Below are 18,079 nucleotides of genomic sequence, written 5' to 3' on the forward strand. Positions count from 1 at the left end.
TACAGAGAAAGGGGGAGTTTGCAAAATGTTGGGAATGTCTTGTTGTTTCAATATTCCAGATTACAGTGACAACATCACGAATGTAATTGAACACATGAGAAAAGCCGTACAGGAGCCAGAACATATTGAAAGTACATGGGTTACTTGGTTTATGAATCTCTGGGGAGGATGGGGGTATTGGCTGATTCAAACAGTGTTACCAATTGCGGTGGTAGGACTGTTAATATTGTTATGTTTACCATGTATCATAACGTGTGTTTCCAGCTCAGTACAGAGACTGGTTAAAGCAGGGGTGTCTGTTCAAATGGTAAAAATGACAGTATATCCAGAGGATGACGAAAACAAATATGATGATACAAGTAGCGAGAGCTACTGTGAAATGTGTTAAAATGGAGCATCTTCCCTCTTTGAGAATGTTTTGATATGTAAAGAGGGTTATAAGCAGCTGTCATCCATGTTACGAGATGGCATACAAGGGAGAGGGTTTGAAATGAAGGATTTTATTATACTTTATATTATTTGTATATTTATAGCCTGCTGATATAACCAAAAATGTTAAATTTATGTGTTTTTTCCTACTTAATCTGTACACTATTCCTTGGTTATATGAAGTGACTGAGGGTCTGATTTTATGTCAGATGTGCAGTAACAGTGTTTACTCATTTAGCCCGGCTTCAGATAAAGTCTTTACTTGCTTGCTAATACTTAAAAAAAAACAGCCTAAGCTTTTTATTTTTCCAAATGTTATTTCACAAATGTTTAAGAGTGTGATCATTTATGCGAAAATCAGAGATGACCTGGTTAGCTCAGACAACATGACAGTTGTGGCATATATAAACCGCCAAGGCAGAATTCAGGAGACTTCACCCTCAAACTGTATTGAGGATTTGGGAAATATCTGGCATAGCAGAAATCAATGTATTTGCCTCAGTGGAGAATACTCACTTTCCCCTCTGGTACTCGAAGTCCCAAGTTGTCAGGCGAAAAGGGGTGACCACGGATGCATCCAACACAGGTTGGGGGGCGGTGTGCAATGGACACCCAACTTTTGGCACCTGGACAGGTGTGAGGAGTGCGTGGCACATCAACCGCTTAGAGCTATTGGCTGTAATTCTAGCCTTAAAGGCTTTCAGTCTGAAATAGTGAGCTGTCATGTCCTGGTTTGCTCAGTCAACATGACAGTTGTGGTATATATAAACAGCCAAGGCAAAATTCATTCACCGCCACTGTCGAGAATGACGCGTCACCCCCTCCTATGGAGCGAGCATCATCTCTCCCTGAGAGTGACATATGTCCCAGGCTGCCTGAATTACTGTGCACATCTACTGTTACGCTAAGGGGTGATACCGGGCGAATGGAGACTTCATCCTCAAACTATACTGAGGATTTTGGAAATATTCAGCAAAGCGTGGAGAATGCCCACTATCCCCTCTGTTCTTCGAAGTCCCAAGCCCAGCTGGGAAGGGATGCAATGGCACACAAATGGCCGGTGAAAAACAAATATGCATTTCCTCCAGTATACCTGATCCACTCTGCCATATGCAAAGTCTGAGAGGACAAGGAAACGTTCTATTAGTTGCACCGAAATGGCCAACCAGCCATGGTTTCTGGAAATGATGGAGATGCTGTACAGCTCAAAAGGAGCAAGATGATTAAACCCATCTCGGCAGGCTACAGTCCCGACTTGGGATTTAACTTTAGTCCTAAATGCTCGCGCAGGGCCCCCCCTTCGAGCATTTGGACTCTGTTAATTTGCGTATGCTCTCTATTAAGACCACACTACTGCTGGCTCTGGACTCAGAAAAACGGGTCGTTGACCTACATGCATTGTCAGTCGACAATTCATGTCTGGAGTTTGGCCTGGTCTTTCAAGAGCCACTGTCAAACCCAGGAAAGGCTATTTACCCAAGGTCCTTACCACACCCTTCAAAGCGCGGGTGGTTCATCTTCAGGCCTTCTCCCCTCCTCCATTTAATTCAGATGAGGAAAAATCATTGCATTTGTTATGTCCTGTGCGGGCGCTACATACATACGTTGAGCATACTTGCCAGTGCAGACTGTCTGATCAGATCTTTATATGCTATGGAGGACATGCAAAAGTGATATCCTTCTCCAAGCAAAGACTTTCTTACCCTGGCTTATGAATCGCAGGTTCAGACTTGTCCAATTGGTGTTAAGCACACTCAAATAGAGGCATGGCCTCCTCATGGGCATGGACGAATGGTGTGTCCATACAAGACATATGTTTTGCAGCAGGATGGTCCTCGCAAAACACGTTCGCAAGGTTTTACAACCTAGAAGTAACATCTCTTTTTTCACAAGTCCTTGCTATTCATTGGCCATATATATATATATATATATATATATATATATATATATATATTTCTTATGAACCCGGCCAGGAAGGGAGTTTATTTATAATGAAGTGCTTGTGATTTATGGCATTATAACAGCCTGAATGCAGGCGGTTGTGTAAATGATGTGGAGCCCGTACTTAAAAAGGGGGCATAAGTATGTATATATATATATATATACATACTTATGCCCCCTTTTTAATGTGCCAGCGCAATGGGGCCCCTTTCCAACGGCCCGCAGGTGCGTGCTCGTTGCACACGGTGCCCCAACCCAATCTGGAGGCGTCGGTCGTGACCAGGACGCGTCGGAACACCTGCTGCAAGGGGACTCCTGCCCACAGAAAGCAGAGGTCTGTCCAGGGTTTTCATTTTTGGTGTCAGGCGGGGGTGACCATCACACGGTGCGTGCTACAGCACCATGCTCGTCTCGGGACTCGAGTCTGTTAGCCAGTGCTGAAGAGGTCTAATATGCATCAACCCTGATGCTCTGAACTGGGGTGAGCTTCTCATTTCCCAGTTGATCTGAAGCCCTAAACGGCTGAGGTGCCTAAGCACCTGGTCCTGTGGGCACATAGTAACTCTCAGGAGTGGGCCAGGATGAGCCAGTTGTCGAGGTAGTTGAGTATGCGAATGCCGGCTTCTCGGAGCAAGCAAGGGCTGCCTCTGCAACCTTTGTAAAGAAGCGAGGGGACAGGGACATGCCGAAGGGGAGGACCTTGTACTGATACGCCTGGCCGTCGAACGCGAACCGTATAAAGGGTCGATGTCGAGGCAGTACGCGTCCTTCAGGTCTACCGCTTCGACGCAAGTTAAAATATGTTTCTGCGTGAGCATTTTGAACGGGAGTTTGTGTAAGGCCCGGTTGAAAATTTGTAAGTCCAAGATTGGTTGTAAGCCACAGCCTTTCTTGGGTACGATGAAGTAAGGGCTGTAGAGACCCTTCTTCATCTCGATTGGAGGGACAGGCTCTATCGCGTCTTTGAGTAAAAGGGTCGTGATTTCCGCGAGCAGGGACTTGGCATGTTCACCGTGTACTGCGGAAAAGCAGACGCCCGCAAAGGGGGGTGGGGGCCTGGCAAACTGAATTGCGTAACCGAGTCGATGGTCCTGGCCAGCCAGTGAGACGGGTTGGGAAGTGAAAGCCACGCATCCAAGCTCCGTGCTAGGGGCACGTAAGGGGGTTAGGATGGGCAAGGAGGAGGCGAGAACCAGCTTGTCAATATAAATAATAATTTAATGAGAACTTAAACCAAAAGCACAAATATAAACACACACATGACGGACATGCCTGTAATTCTCTCTCTCGAACCATCGTCACCGGCCGCCTTTATCCCTCGTGCGCCTCATCAGGCCGATTGGGGACCGGGCGTGCAATATTCTGACCCGGCCCCGCCCCCCCCCCTCCGCTCCACACTCCTCCCGGTGTTATCTCAGGCCGGGGTGCCACCGGCACGACGTACATCCCCCCCATCCCTGGGGCGGGGTGTATCTCGCATCCCGTGTGGTCATCCCCGCCTTCCTCACCCTGGGAGGAGAAGACAACAACAAATAAAACAAAATAGTTGAGGGAAAAGGCCAACACGGTGCGAAAGAGAGAGAGAGGAGAGAGAGAAAAAGCTCACTCACCGGATCTCTGATGTACCCTCGCGTGCTCCTCGAACACTCCTCCACGCTCAGGCGGACAACAGCTGCTCCAACCCCGGGTGAACCAGAGTCAAACCTCCTTCTGGCAGCAAATGGGGACACTCCTCCACCCCTGGCAGTGGCCCTACCGCTCCGGGCGGTCTGGGAATTTCTTCCCTCCTCCCCTCTCGGACGGCGGTCTCCCTCGACCCCTCCGTGTCTCTGGGGACGGCAGGGCACTCCTCCGCCCCCGGCAGTGGCACTAAAGGGACGATTATTTTTGACGTACCCCGCGGGGCTTCACAGTGGGGCGGAGCAGGTAGTACGTATCGGGAGGCGAAAGTGCGTCCCGAGGCTCTGGTGCTGAGAAAAGACTCAAAGTACTTACCTTGCTCCACACACCCGGCAGGGGGCGGGTTAGTGACTGAGGAGGAGGTCCAGCGTCGGCATCCTCTAGACTCGTCAGAACCGGCCAGCCGGGGGACAGTCGTGACTTGGCTGGAGGTGGGGGGTCCGCGTCCAGGGGACTGTCGAGGTCTGGCAGCAGAGTGCTGTGAGAACGGCATTTGCAGGCCAGGTGACCCAGAGACAAAGGAAATCACTCTTTTATTGAGAATGTGGGTACCGCAGCCCCGGAGGGGTGCGGCAAATGAAATAATTTAAAATAAAGATTCTCCTCCTGGCCCTCCACCAGGGGACGGAGTGGTCTACTCGTCTCAGGAGCGCCTGGGAGCCTTTCGGGTCCTCGAGGGGGTCCGTGAGACGGGGGCGTGCACTTCCTGCGGGGTGCTAGATGCTGGGACTGAGAGCTGGGCACGGGTTGAGGCCACGTTCACTGTGACCAGGGACTTTAACAGAGACAATTTCAAGTCAATAGCATCAATAGTTTCAACACAAGAGGGGACTGGGTTTTGGACCATTGCTAGTCTCCCTTCCGGTGCGGCTACAAATCCCTCCCCCACCAACCATTTGGCAAATCGGACTACTCTTCCGTTCTACTTCTCCCCACTTATAGGCAGAAACTGAAATAGGAAGCACCCACCCTCGGAACGATCCAGTGCTGGTCGGACCAGTCAGATTATATGCTACAGGACTGTTCTGATCACGTGGACTGGGAGATGTTTCAGTCCATCTCTGATGACGACATCGAGGTCCACGCTGATACCGGAAGTGCATAGATGACGTAGTACTGACCAAAACAGTTCAGATCTACCCTAACCAGAAACTCCACCGTGAACATCGCTGCCTCTCTCCCTTTCAATTTCAACCTTTCCCTCTCCACCATTGTGCCTGTACTAAAGCAATCCAAAATCACTTATTTTTTATTTAAGCACAGGGTGAGTGATATGCAGTGCTCGTGTTGTGTTTCGTGTTGTGGCAGCAGCAAACCCGGTTCAAATCCTGGTGACGGCAGCATTTTTCCAATAGATGAAGAAAATTAGCTCATTTTGCCAAAAATTTAAATGAAGTGTGCTTGTTATAACATTTTAGTAATAATTACAATGCTCTATAGAACACACAAGATTTAGAAAGATGCCAAAAAGGGATCCCATTCAATTGTGCACATGTACATTTAGGCTGGACTGTCTTTATGTTCCAAGGGGTGTCACAAAAGGTAAAGTCTTGGACTTTTAATCTGAGGGTCCAGGGTACAAGTCCCTGATCGGGCGATAGCTAATCAGTTTATATTGAGATCCATCCAGGTTCCATGTTCCCTTGTTAATGACTATCCTCTTGCTCTTTTGGATGTGACCTCCAAAATGTATAATATGCAATTGTATTTTCTTTACTATGGGATTTAGATTTAGCCACTGGAGGGCTAGGTGTCAATATCTCCAGGGAAGGATGACGAAGCTGGCAAAGGGTCTGCATTGAGTGCAACACTGGCAGGTTTTGCCATACCAAGCAGTACTGCACTTTGCTTGGGCTGTATTTATGCGACAAGCCAGATAAAAGCTGTACTTGACGATTTTCATGAAGTCGTTGCCGAGTGGTTAAGGCGATGGACTCGAAGTCCATTGGGGTTTCCCCACGCAGGTTCGAGGCCTGCCGATTACAGTACTGCTGTTCATCTGATTCCTTTTTTTGGTATTAAGATCGTTAATAAAAAAGTTATTTTGTAATGCTATGAATTTTGAAAAGAATTGTGGTCCATATATGCTTCAGAAGTTCTTTTAAATGTACACTGCAAGACAGGCAAGCCAAAGGCTTTTTAGATTTTCAGCAGGTCTGACCATGCGATTTAAACACAGGAAGAGAGCTGTGCAGTGGTTAGAGTTTCGTGTTGTGGCAGCAGCAACACTGGTTCGAATACTGGTCATGGCAGCCTTTTCCAACGGACGAAGAAAATTAGCTCATTTTGCAACTTCTGCTCACGCCAACCTTTCAACTGTGTGTCTCTGTGTGTTCCCTCAAGCTCTGGTTGGCCAGTGCTTTGCCCATCCAGCTTAAACAGTACAGTAGTGCAGAGGGTGTAACCATGGCCAAGTAGCTAAGCTGACAAAGTTGCTCTCTGTTTTGATTTTTCTTTATTCTCTTTGCTTAGACTGGTGTCACTTAGATTCATTCATAATGCCTTTGGCCATGTCTTTGTACAAGATTCCGTTTTTTTCCAATTTCACTTGCTGACTCGCGTCTTGTTTCGAGCCTAAAGTGGTCACTGTTCCAAAAGTCCCAAGTCATCCCTTTAGTTGTCCATACATTTCAGGCGGAATGAGCTGTGGCTTTGGTACCCCCTTATGACTTAGAGTTCTTAAATAGCCAGCTCAAGAGTCACTGCTTTATATCGAGTACTTGTGTATCAAAGCAATGAAATGTTGCCTTTCTGCTGGCGTTTCGGAAAATGACTGTTTTATCTTACTCTTAGAGAAGAAAGCCTCATGTCAATGCATAGGTCAACCACTCAAAGAGCAATTATGTGCTCTGTTAGAAATATTTAAATGAAGTGTGCTCATTGTAACATTCTAGTAATAATTAGTCTGCTCTCTAGAACACAAAAGATTTGGGAAGCTGCCTTAAAGGGATCCCGGCCCTTTTTAGCATTCCCTACCTGCCAAGAGCAGCATAATGCTCTCAGTCTTTATTTTTTTGTAGAGTTCATGGCAAATTCACTTAGTAAATAGGGCAAGTGTACATATAGGCTGAACTGTCTTTATGTTACAAAAGGGTACCCACTCACGCAAGTGCCTGGATAGTTAAGCCGGTAGAGCATCATACTTTTAATCTGAGGGTCCAGGGTACAAGTCCCTGATCAGGCAATAGCTAATCAGTTTATAGTGAAATCCATCCAGCTTCCATGTTCCCTTGTTAATGACTGTCCTCTTGCTCTTTTGGATGTGAGAAACATCCAAAAGGGATAATATCCAAGTTGAATTTCTTCCCATTGGAATTTAGGTTTAGCTAGTGGAGGGCTAGGTGGCAATCTCTAGAGAGAAGTATGACGAAGCTGGCAAAGGTGCTGCTTTGAGAGCAACACTGGCAGGTTTGCCTGACCAAGCAGTTCTGCCATTTGCTTGGGCTGTATTGATGCCACAAGCCAGATAAAAGCTATACGTGACTGTTTTTAAGTAGTCGTGGCCGAGTGGTTAAGGCGATTGACTAGAAATCCATTGGGGTCTCCCTGCTCAAGTTCAAATACTGCCGACTACGAGGCTGCTGTTTATCAACAATGCTTTTTTTTGGTGTTATGATCGTTAAAAAAAAGGTTCTGTGACAATGTAATGTATTTTGAAAAGAATTGTGGTTCATGTATGCTTCAGAAGACCTTTTAAATGTACAAAGCCAGACAGGCAAGCATAAGGCTTTTTAAATATTAGCAGGTCTCAGCAGATGCTTTATGCACTAGGTGTGTGGTGTGCTGTGACCGTATAGTGGTTAGTACTCTGTGTTGTGGCTGCAGCAACCCTGGTTTGAATCCGGGTCACGGCAGCTGGTTCCAGTAGACGAAGAAAGCTTGTTCATGTAGTCGTGGCCGAGTGGTTAAGGTGATGGACTCAAAATCCATTGGGGTTTCCCCACGCAGGTTTGAATCCTGCCGATTACGGTGCTGCTGTTCATCTGATTCCTTTTTTTTGTAATTAAGATCGTTAAAAGATCGTTTGTAATGCTATGAATTTTGAAAAGAATTGTGGTCCATATATGCTTCAGAAGTTCTTTTAAATGTACACCGCAGGACAGGCAAGCCAAAGGCTTTTTAGATTTTCAGCATGTCTGACCATGCGATTTAAACACAGGAAGAGAGCTATGCAGTGATCGTGCAGTGGTCAGTGTTTTGTGTTGTGGCAGCAGCAACACTGGTTCGAATACAGGTCATGGCAGCCTTTTCCAACGGCCGAAGAAAATTAGCTCATTTTGCAACTTCTGCTCACGCCAACCTTTCAACTGTGTGTCTCTGTGTGTTCCCTCAAGCTCTGCTTTGTCCAGTGCTTTGCCCATCCAGCTTAAACAGTACAGTAGTGCAGAGGGTGTAGCCATGGCCAAGTGGCTAAGCTGACAAAGTTGCTCTCTGTTTTGATTTTTCTTTATTCTCTTTGCTTAGACTGGTGTCACTTAGATTCATTTATATCTTTGTACAAGATTCTTTTTTTTTCCAATTTCACTTGCTGATTCGCATCTTGTTTCGAGCCTAAAGTGGTCACTGTTCCAAAAGTCCCAAGTCATCCCTTTAGTTGTCCATACATTTCAGGCGGAATGAGCTGTGGCTTTGGTACCCCCTTATGACTTAGAGCTCTTAAATAGCCAGCTCAAGAGTCACTGCTTTATATCGAGCACTTGTGTATCAAAGCAATGAAATGTTTCTTTCTGCTGGCGTTTCGGAAAATGACTGTTTTATCTTACTCAAGAGAAGAAAGCCTCATGTCAATGCATAGGTCAACCACTCAAAGAGCAATTATGTGCTCTGTTAGAAAAATTAAAATGAAGTGTGGGCAAAGTAATGGGCTAAAAGGATTGACAGACAGATAGACAGACAGACAGAAAAACATCCTACAGATATGATCTATACATACATAGACATATATTGGACATATTGAATTTCTTAACACAGAATCACAGACAGGGATAGCTGAGATCCCACATACAATTTGTCCCATTAAATAGATTGGAATTGGGACTGCCCACGTGCAGTTTATTTGCATTGGCTGAAATCATCACTTTTTGGAAATCAGTTTTTTAACTCTTGGATAAAATTTATGACTTAAAATCACATTAAGGTGACTGTAGGACTCCCCCTGAACAACATAAGCCCTTCAAAACATAAAAATTCCACTGACCACGAAACCTTCATTTCTGTGAATGGGTCAAATTGGTTGTGGGATGTGCAGATCTCAGCTCTAGACAGACTTGGGAAGCTGAAACTGCTATTTCTGTTCTTCTCCAAGCCTCCTTTTCTATGTTATAAATTTCATTAAGATCGGAGGATGTCGAAAAGTTCGTGCGTACCCCTTTAAGGATTTGTGCGCGCAATTTTCGACTTCCTCAGATTTTCTTGAAACTCACAAGATAGAAAGAGGAGGCTAGGAGAAGCACAGAAACAGAGGTTTGAGCACAATAAGTCTGTCCAGAGCTGAGATCTGGACATCCCACATGCAATTTGTCCCATTCACAGAAATGAAGGTTTTGTGGACTGTTGAACTTTTATGTTTTGAAGGGTTCACTATATTCAGGGGGAGTCCTACAGTCACCTAAATGTGATTAAATGTCATAAAATGGATCCTGGAGTTATAAAAATGCAGGCCACCAAGTGATGATTTCAGCCAATGCAATTAAATTGCATTTGGGTAGACCCATTTCCAATCAAAGCAATGGGCTAAAAAGATAGACAGACAGAAAGACAGACAGACAGACAGATAGACAGACAGACAGTCAGACAAACATCCTACAGATAGATACATACATACATAGACATACAGTATATTGGACATATTGAGAACTGCACTGTGCAAAAATGCTAAAAAGTGGATTTCTTAGCACAGAATCACAGACAGGGATAGCTGAGATCCCACATACAATTTGTCCCATTATATTGATTGGAAATGGGTAGTCCCTCTTCCAATCAAAGTAATGGGCTAAAAGGATAGACAGACAGACAGACAGATAGACAGACAGACAGAAAAATAGACAAATATCGTACAGAGAGATACATACATACATTGACATATATTGGACATACTGAGAACTGCACTGTGCAAAAGTGCTAAAAAGTGGATTTCTTAGCACCGAATCACAGACAGGGATAGCTGAGATCCCACATACAATTTGTCCCATTAAATTGATTGGAAGTGGGACTACCCACGTACAATTTATTTGCATTTGCTGAAATCATCACTTGGTGTTCAGTGGAATTTATATGTTTTGAAGGGTGCACTATGTTCAGGGGGAGTCCTACAGTCACCTAAATGTGATTATATGTCATGAATTTGATCCTGGAGTTATAAAAATGAAGTCCACCAAGTGATGATTTCAGCCAATGCAATTAAATTGCAATTGGGTAGACCCACTTCCAATCAAATTAATGGGCTAAAAGGACTGACAGACAGACAGACAGATAGACAGACAGAAAAACATCCTACAGATAGATTCATACATACATAAACATATATTGGACATATTGAGAACTGCACTGTGCAAAAGTGCTAAATAGTGGATTACTTAGCACAGAATCACAGAGAGGGATAGCTGAGATCCCACATACAATTTGTCCCATTAAATTGATTGGAAGTGGGTAGTCCCACTTCCAATCAAAGTAATGGGCTAAAAGGATAGACAGACAGATAGACAGACAGACAGAAATATAGACAAACATCGTACAGATAGATACATACATACATTGACATATATTGGACATATTGAGAACTGCACTGTGCAAAAGTGCTAAAAAGTGGATTTCTTAGCACCGAATCACATACAGGGATAGCTGAGATCCCACATACAATTTGTCCCATTAAATTGATTGGAAGTGGGACTACCCACGTACAATTTATTTGCATTTGCTGAAATCATCACTTGGTGTTCAGTGGAATTTACATGTTTTGAAGGGTGCACTATGTTCAAGGGGAGTCCCACAGTCACCTAAATGTGATTAAATGTCATAAAATGGATCCTGGAGTTATAAAAATGCAGGCCACCAAGTGATGATTGCAGCCAATGCAATTAAATTGCATTTGGGTAGACCCACTTCCAATCAAAGCAATGGGCTAAAAAGATAGACAGACAGACATTTAGACAGACAGACAGACAGACAGACAGATAGACAGACAGACAGAAAAACATCCTACAGATAGATTCATACATACATAGACATATATTGGACATATTGGATTTCTTAGCACAGAATCACAGACAGGGATATCTGAGATCCCACATACAATTTGTCCCATTAAATTGATTGGAAGTGGGTAGTCCCCACGTACGTGGGACTACCCACGTACAGTTTATTTGCATTGGCTGAAATCATCACTTGGTGGACTTCATTTTAATAACTCCAGAATCAAATTTATGACTTAAAATTACATTTTTGTGTCTCAGTGAAGACCCCTGATCAACCTAAGCCCTTCCAAACATAAAAGTTTCACTGACCACGAAACCTTTATTTCTGTGAATGGGACAAATTGTACATGGGATGTCCAGATCTCAGCTCTAGACAGATTAAGGAAGCTGAATTCCCTGTTTATGTTCCTCTCCAAGCCTCCTCTTTCTGTGGTATAAATTTCATGGAGATCGGAGGAAGTCGAAAATTTCGCGCAAAAAACCCAAAAGGGCCTTTGAGTTTATTTGTGCAAAATGTTCGACATCTTCAGATCTTCTTGAAACTCACAACATAGAAAGAGGAGCCTGAGATTAGTACAGAAACACAAGTTTCAGCTTCCTAAGTCAATCCAGAGCTGAGATCTGGACAGCCCATGAACAATTTGTCCCATTCACAGAAATAAAGGTTTCGTGGTCAGTTAAATGTTTATGTTTTGAAGGTCTTAGGTTGATCAGGGGGCTTCACTGAGTCAAATAAATGTAATTGTATGTCATAAATGTTATCCTGGAGTTATTAAAATGAAGTCCACAAAGTGATGATTTTTGCCCCATTAAATTGTGAAAGTGGGTCTACCCATAAGCAATTTGTTCTATGCAGACTCAACAGCAGGTTTATGGGCTATTCATTTTAACACTTAGAGTAACATTTACATGAAGTTTTATTGACAAAATCCCTTTGGCAGCACTCAGAATACACAATACAACAAGTTGATGCAACTATCAACTCATAAACATGCACAAATAGCTTAAGTGTGAGACTCAAAGGTCAATTATTAATCATTAACATTGTAATACGCTTATAGTTGGAGAACCATTGCAACTGGCTTGAAAATGGAGAAGGGGGGAGGGGATCCAAATACAAGCCAATACATGCAATTGAGGTTGTAGTGGGGGGAAACAGTATGCTTTATTATGTTCCTTTATAAAATAGTACTCAACTCAGCACAATATTACAAGCTGATGCAACTATCAACTCCTAAACATGCACAATGAGTTTAAAAAATTAATTTCCACGAGCCATGCATTAGGTGCCATTCAAACAAATTGGAAGTGGGCACTTCCTGTATGATTCAGTGAAAAAAGCCTTGAATCATATGCCAGCAACTTCAGCCATCGAGTACTCCTTTCTGGGGCCTTCAGATACAACATATAATTAATTCATGTCCCTCGGTGTTAAGCAAGTACTTTAAAAAAAATCAAGAAAAATATTCCAGAAAAATTATTGTCACAATACACTCACAGGTCAGCCAATTAAGCACTTAACAAAGTCATTCAGACTTGAACCTTTTCACAGTGTCTAAGGGGCCCCTGAGAAGCTACAGATTCAAATTTGGAGCCATTTGGATCTATCCAAGTCATGTCCACAGACCCGCTGTGAAAATGAATGGTACAAATGGTAAGTGGGATTGCTCTTCCCGGCCCCTTATTGACATACTAAGAGGACTAAGGCCTAGGGTGCAAAAAAGTATTTTTCATTATTTTCAACAGATCTCTCTGCCTGTCACAGGAATCAATGAGACAGGCTTCATTTTAGGCCTGTGTGCCACAGTACATTCATCAGAGCCTTTAATACTCAGCAATCCCCCAGGGCCTCCAAACTCTAGGACCTGACTCGAGGGCCCTTGGCAATCGAATATCTGAAATTTCGAGGTCCCGCGACCTTGGGAACCTCCTTTTCTAGACGTCCCACTTGGCCATTGAACCAATGCAATTCTATTCTCTTGTTTTAGAGTGGCTGTCACTTAGATTCATTAATTATGCCTTTGGCCGTGTCTTTGTACAAGATTCTTCTTTTGAATTTCACTTGCTGACCCGTGTCTCGTTTCGAGCCTGAAGTGGGCACTGTTCCAAAAGGTCCAAGTCAGGCAGTAGGAGCTGTGGCTTTGGTACCCCCTGATGACTTAGAGGCCTTAAATAGCAAGCTCAAGAATTAATGCTTGATATTGAGTAGAGAATCTTCCATATCAGAGCAATGAAAGGTTGCCTTTCTACTGGCTTTTTGGAATATTACTGCTTTATCTTCTTAAAGAGAAGACATTCTCATGTAAATGCATAGGTCCTCCACTCAAAGAGCTCGTATGTGCTCTGTTAGAAAAATTAAGTGAGCTCATTGTAGCATTCTAGTAATATTTTCTCGGCTCTCTAGACAAAAATAGATTGGGAAAGCTGCCATAAAATGAATCCCAGACTTTTTTTTAGCATTCCCTTCCTGCCAAGAGCAGCACAACACTCCCAATCCTTATTCTTTGTAGAGTTCATTGCAAATTAAAAAATGTTTGTGTGACAATAAAGTGATTTGATTTGATTTGAAATGAACTTAGTCAACACGTCAAGTGCACACATTGGCTGGACTGTCTTTATATTCACTGGAGTGTCAAAGCTTTCATTAGCCTGGGTAGCTCAGCAAGTAACGCATGAAACTTTTAATCTGAGGGTACAGGGTTGATGTCCCTGTTTGGGCTATCAGTTTACAGTGAATCTTAATTCTGCTTTCCCTTCTAAATGAACGTATACTTGATCTCTTGGATGTGAGATACATCCAAAAGGGATAACATCCAAGTTGAATTTCTTCCCATTGGAATTTAGTTTCAGCTACTGGAGGGCTAGATGGCAATCTCTAGAGAGAAGTATGACGAAGCTGGCAAAGGTGCTGCTTTGAGAGCAACACTGGCAGGTTTGCCTGACCAAGAAGTTCTGCCATTTGCTTGGGCTGTATTGATGCCACAAGCCAGATAAAAGCTATAAGTGACTGTTTTGAAGTAGTCGTGGCGAGTGGTTAAGGCGATGGACTAGAAATCCTTTGCGGTCTCCCCGCGCAGGTTCGAATCCTGCCGACTACGAGGCTGCTGTTTATCAACCATGCTTTTTTTGGTGTTATGATCGTTAAAAAAAAAGTTCTGTGACAATGTAATGTATTTTGAAAAGAATTGTGGTTCATGTATGCTTCAGAAGACCTTTTAAATGTACAAAGCCAGACAGGCAAGCATAAGGCTTTTTAAATATTAGCTGTCTCAGCAGATGCTTTATGCACTAGGTGTGCGGTGTGCCGTGATCGTATAGTGGTTAGTACTCTGTGTTGTGGCCGCGGCAACTCCGGTTTGAATCTGGGTCACGGCAGCCGTATCCAGTAGACGAAGAAAGCTAGCTCATTTTGACACTTCTGCTGAAACAAGCCTTTCAACTGTGTGTGTTCTCTCAAGCTCTGCTGTGTCCTGTGCTTTGCCCATCCAGCCAAAAGAGTACAGTAGTGCAGAAGGGTCTAGTCATGGCTGAGTAGTTAAGATGACTAGGCTTGCTGTCTGTTTTGCATTGGCTTTATTCTCTTGTTTTAGAGTGGCTGTCACTTAGATTCATTAATTATGCCTTTGGCCGTGTCTTTGTACAAGATTCTTCTTTTGTATTTCACTTGCTGACCCGTGTCTCGTTTCGAGCCTGAAGTGGGCACTGTTCCAAAAGGTCCAAGTCAGGCAGTAGGAGCTGTGGCTTTGGTACCCCCTGATGACTTAGAGGCCTTAAATAGCAAGCTCAAGAGTTAATGCTTGATATTGAGTAGAGAATCTTCCATATCAGAGCAATGAAAGGTTGCCTTTCTACTGGCTTTTGGAATATTACTGCTTTATCTTCTTAAAGAGAAGAAATTCTCATGTAAATGCATAGGTCCTCCACTCAAAGAGCTCTTATGTGCTCTGTTAGGAAAATTAAGTGAGCTCATTGTAGCATTCTAGTAATATTTTCTCGGCTCTCTAGACAAAAATAGATTGGGAAAGCTGCCATAAAATGAATCCCAGACTTTTTTTTAGCATTCCCTTCCTGCCAAGAGCAGCACAACACTCCCAATCCTTATTCTTTGTAGAGTTCATTGCAAATTAAAAAATGTTTGTGTGACAATAAAGTGATTTGATTTGAAATGAACTTAGTCAACACGTCAAGTGCACATATTGGCTGGACTGTCTTTATATTCACTGGGGTGTCAAAGCTTTCATTAGCCTGGGTAGCTCAGCAAGTAACGCATGAAACTTTTAATCTGAGGGTACAGGGTTGATGTCCCTGTTTGGGCTATCAGTTTACAGTGAATCTTAATTCTGCTTTCCCTTCTAAATGAACGTATACTTGATCTCTTGGATGTGAGATACATCCAAAAGGGATAACATCCAAGTTGAATTTCTTCCCATTGGAATTTAGTTTCAGCTACTGGAGGGCTAGATGGCAATCTCTAGAGAGAAGTATGACGAAGCTGGCAAAGGTGCTGCTTTGAGAGCAACACTGGCAGGTTTGCCTGACCAAGTAGTTCTGCTATTTGCTTGGGCTGTATTGATGCCACAAGCCAGATAAAAGCTATAAGTGACTGTTTTGAAGTAGTCGTGGCCGAGTGGTTAAGGCGATGGACTAGAAATCCATTGGGGTCTCCCCGCGCAGGTTCGAATCCTGCCGACTACGAGGCTGCTGTTTATCAACCATGCTTTTTTTGGTGTTATGATCGTTAAAAAAAAAGTTCTGTGACAATGTAATGTATTTTGAAAAGAATTGTGGTTCATGTATGCTTCAGAAGACCTTTTAAATGTACAAAGCCAGACAGGCAAGCATAAGGCTTTTTAAATATTAGCAGGTCTCAGCAGATGCTTTATGCACTAGGTGTGCGGTGTGCCGTGATCGTATAGTGGTTAGTACTCTGTGTTGTGGCCGCGGCAACTCCGGTTTGAATCTGGGTCACGGCAGCCGTATCCAGTAGACGAAGAAAGCTAGCTCATTTTGACACTTCTGCTGAAACAAGCCTTTCAACTGTGTGTGTTCTCTCAAGCTCTGCTGTGTCCTGTGCTTTGCCCATCCAGCCAAAAGAGTACAGTAGTGCAGAAGGGTCTAGTCATGGCTGAGTAGTTAAGCTGACTAGGCTTGCTCTCTGTTTTGCTTTGGCTTTATTCTCTTGTTTTAGAGTGGCTGTCACTTAGATTCATTAATTATGCCTTTGGCCGTGTCTTTGTACAAGATTCTTCTTTTGTATTTCACTTGCTGACCCGTGTCTCGTTTCGAGCCTGAAGTGGGCACTGTTCCAAAAGGTCCAAGTCAGGCAGTAGGAGCTGTGGCTTTGGTACCCCTGATGACTTAGAGGCCTTAAATAGCAAGCTCAAGAGTTAATGCTTGATATTGAGTAGAGAATCTTCCATATCAGAGCAATGAAAGGTTGTCTTTCTACTGGCTTTTGGAATATTACTGCTTTATCTTCTTAAAGAGAAGAAATTCTCATGTAAATGCATAGGTCCTCCACTCAAAGAGCTCTTATGTGCTCTGTTAGAAAAATTAAGTGAGCTCATTGTAGCATTCTAGTAATATTTTCTCGGCTCTCTAGACAAAAATAGATTGGGAAAGCTGCCATAAAATGAATCCCAGACTTTTTTTTAGCATTCCCTTCCTGCCAAGAGCAGCACAACACTCCCAATCCTTATTCTTTGTAGAGTTCATTGCAAATTAAAAAATGTTTGTTTGACAATAAAGTGATTTGATTTGAAATGAACTTAGTCAACACGTCAAGTGCACATATTGGCTGGACTGTCTTTATATTCACTGGGGTGTCAAAGCTTTCATTAGCCTGGGTAGCTCAGCAAGTAGCGATGAAACTTTTAATCTGAGGGTACAGGGTTGATGTCCCTGTTTGGGCTATCAGTTTACAGTGAATCTTAATTCTGCTTTCCCTTCTAAATGAACGTATACTTGATCTCTTGGATGTGAGATACATCCAAAAGGGATAACATCCAAGTTGAATTTCTTCCCATTGGAATTTAGTTTCAGCTACTGGAGGGCTAGATGGCAATCTCTAGAGAGAAGTATGACGAAGCTGGCAAAGGTGCTGCTTTGAGAGCAACACTGGCAGGTTTGCCTGACCAAGTAGTTCTGCTATTTGCTTGGGCTGTATTGATGCCACAAGCCAGATAAAAGCTATAAGTGACTGTTTTGAAGTAGTCGTGGCCGAGTGGTTAAGGCGATGGACTAGAAATCCATTGGGGTCTCCCGCGCAGGTTCGAATCCTGCCGACTACGAGGCTGCTGTTTATCAACCATGCTTTTTTTGGTGTTATGATCGTTAAAAAAAGTTCTGTGACAATGTAATGTATTTTGAAAAGAATTGTGGTTCATGTATGCTTCAGAAGACCTTTTAAATGTACAAAGCCAGACAGGCAAGCATAAGGCTTTTTAAATATTAGCAGGTCTCAGCAGATGCTTTATGCACTAGGTGTGCGGTGTGCCGTGATCGTATAGTGGTTAGTACTCTGTGTTGTGGCCGCGGCAACTCCGGTTTGAATCTGGGTCACGGCAGCCATATCCAGTAGACGAAGAAAGCTAGCTCATTTTGACACTTCTGCTGAAACAAGCCTTTCAACTGTGTGTGTTCTCTCAAGCTCTGCTGTGTCCTGTGCTTTGCCCATCCAGCCAAAAGAGTACAGTAGTGCAGAAGGGTCTAGTCATGGCTGAGTAGTTAAGCTGACTAGGCTTGCTCTCTGTTTTGCTTTGGCTTTATTCTCTTGTTTTAGAGTGGCTGTCACTTAGATTCATTAATTATGCCTTTGGCCGTGTCTTTGTACAAGA

General features: G+C 43.5%; 4 non-coding genes across 4 annotated transcripts; all 4 read left to right on the forward strand.

Moving 5' to 3' along the window:
* The first annotated feature begins 5,953 nt into the window (after window positions 1-5,953).
* Window positions 5,954-6,035, forward strand: trnas-cga (transfer RNA serine (anticodon CGA)). The gene has a single exon. It is a non-coding gene; the product is annotated as a tRNA-Ser (tRNA).
* Window positions 6,036-7,937: 1,902 nt separating this feature from the next.
* On the forward strand, window positions 7,938-8,019 carry trnal-caa (transfer RNA leucine (anticodon CAA)). The gene has a single exon. It is a non-coding gene; the product is annotated as a tRNA-Leu (tRNA).
* Window positions 8,020-15,856: 7,837 nt separating this feature from the next.
* On the forward strand, window positions 15,857-15,938 carry trnas-aga (transfer RNA serine (anticodon AGA)). The gene has a single exon. It is a non-coding gene; the product is annotated as a tRNA-Ser (tRNA).
* Window positions 15,939-17,452: 1,514 nt separating this feature from the next.
* trnas-aga (transfer RNA serine (anticodon AGA)) lies at window positions 17,453-17,533 on the forward strand. The gene has a single exon. It is a non-coding gene; the product is annotated as a tRNA-Ser (tRNA).
* The last annotated feature ends 546 nt before the right edge of the window (window positions 17,534-18,079 follow it).

This window comes from Xyrauchen texanus, chromosome 6, assembly GCF_025860055.1.
Source record: "Xyrauchen texanus isolate HMW12.3.18 chromosome 6, RBS_HiC_50CHRs, whole genome shotgun sequence".
NCBI lineage: Eukaryota > Metazoa > Chordata > Actinopteri > Cypriniformes > Catostomidae > Xyrauchen > Xyrauchen texanus.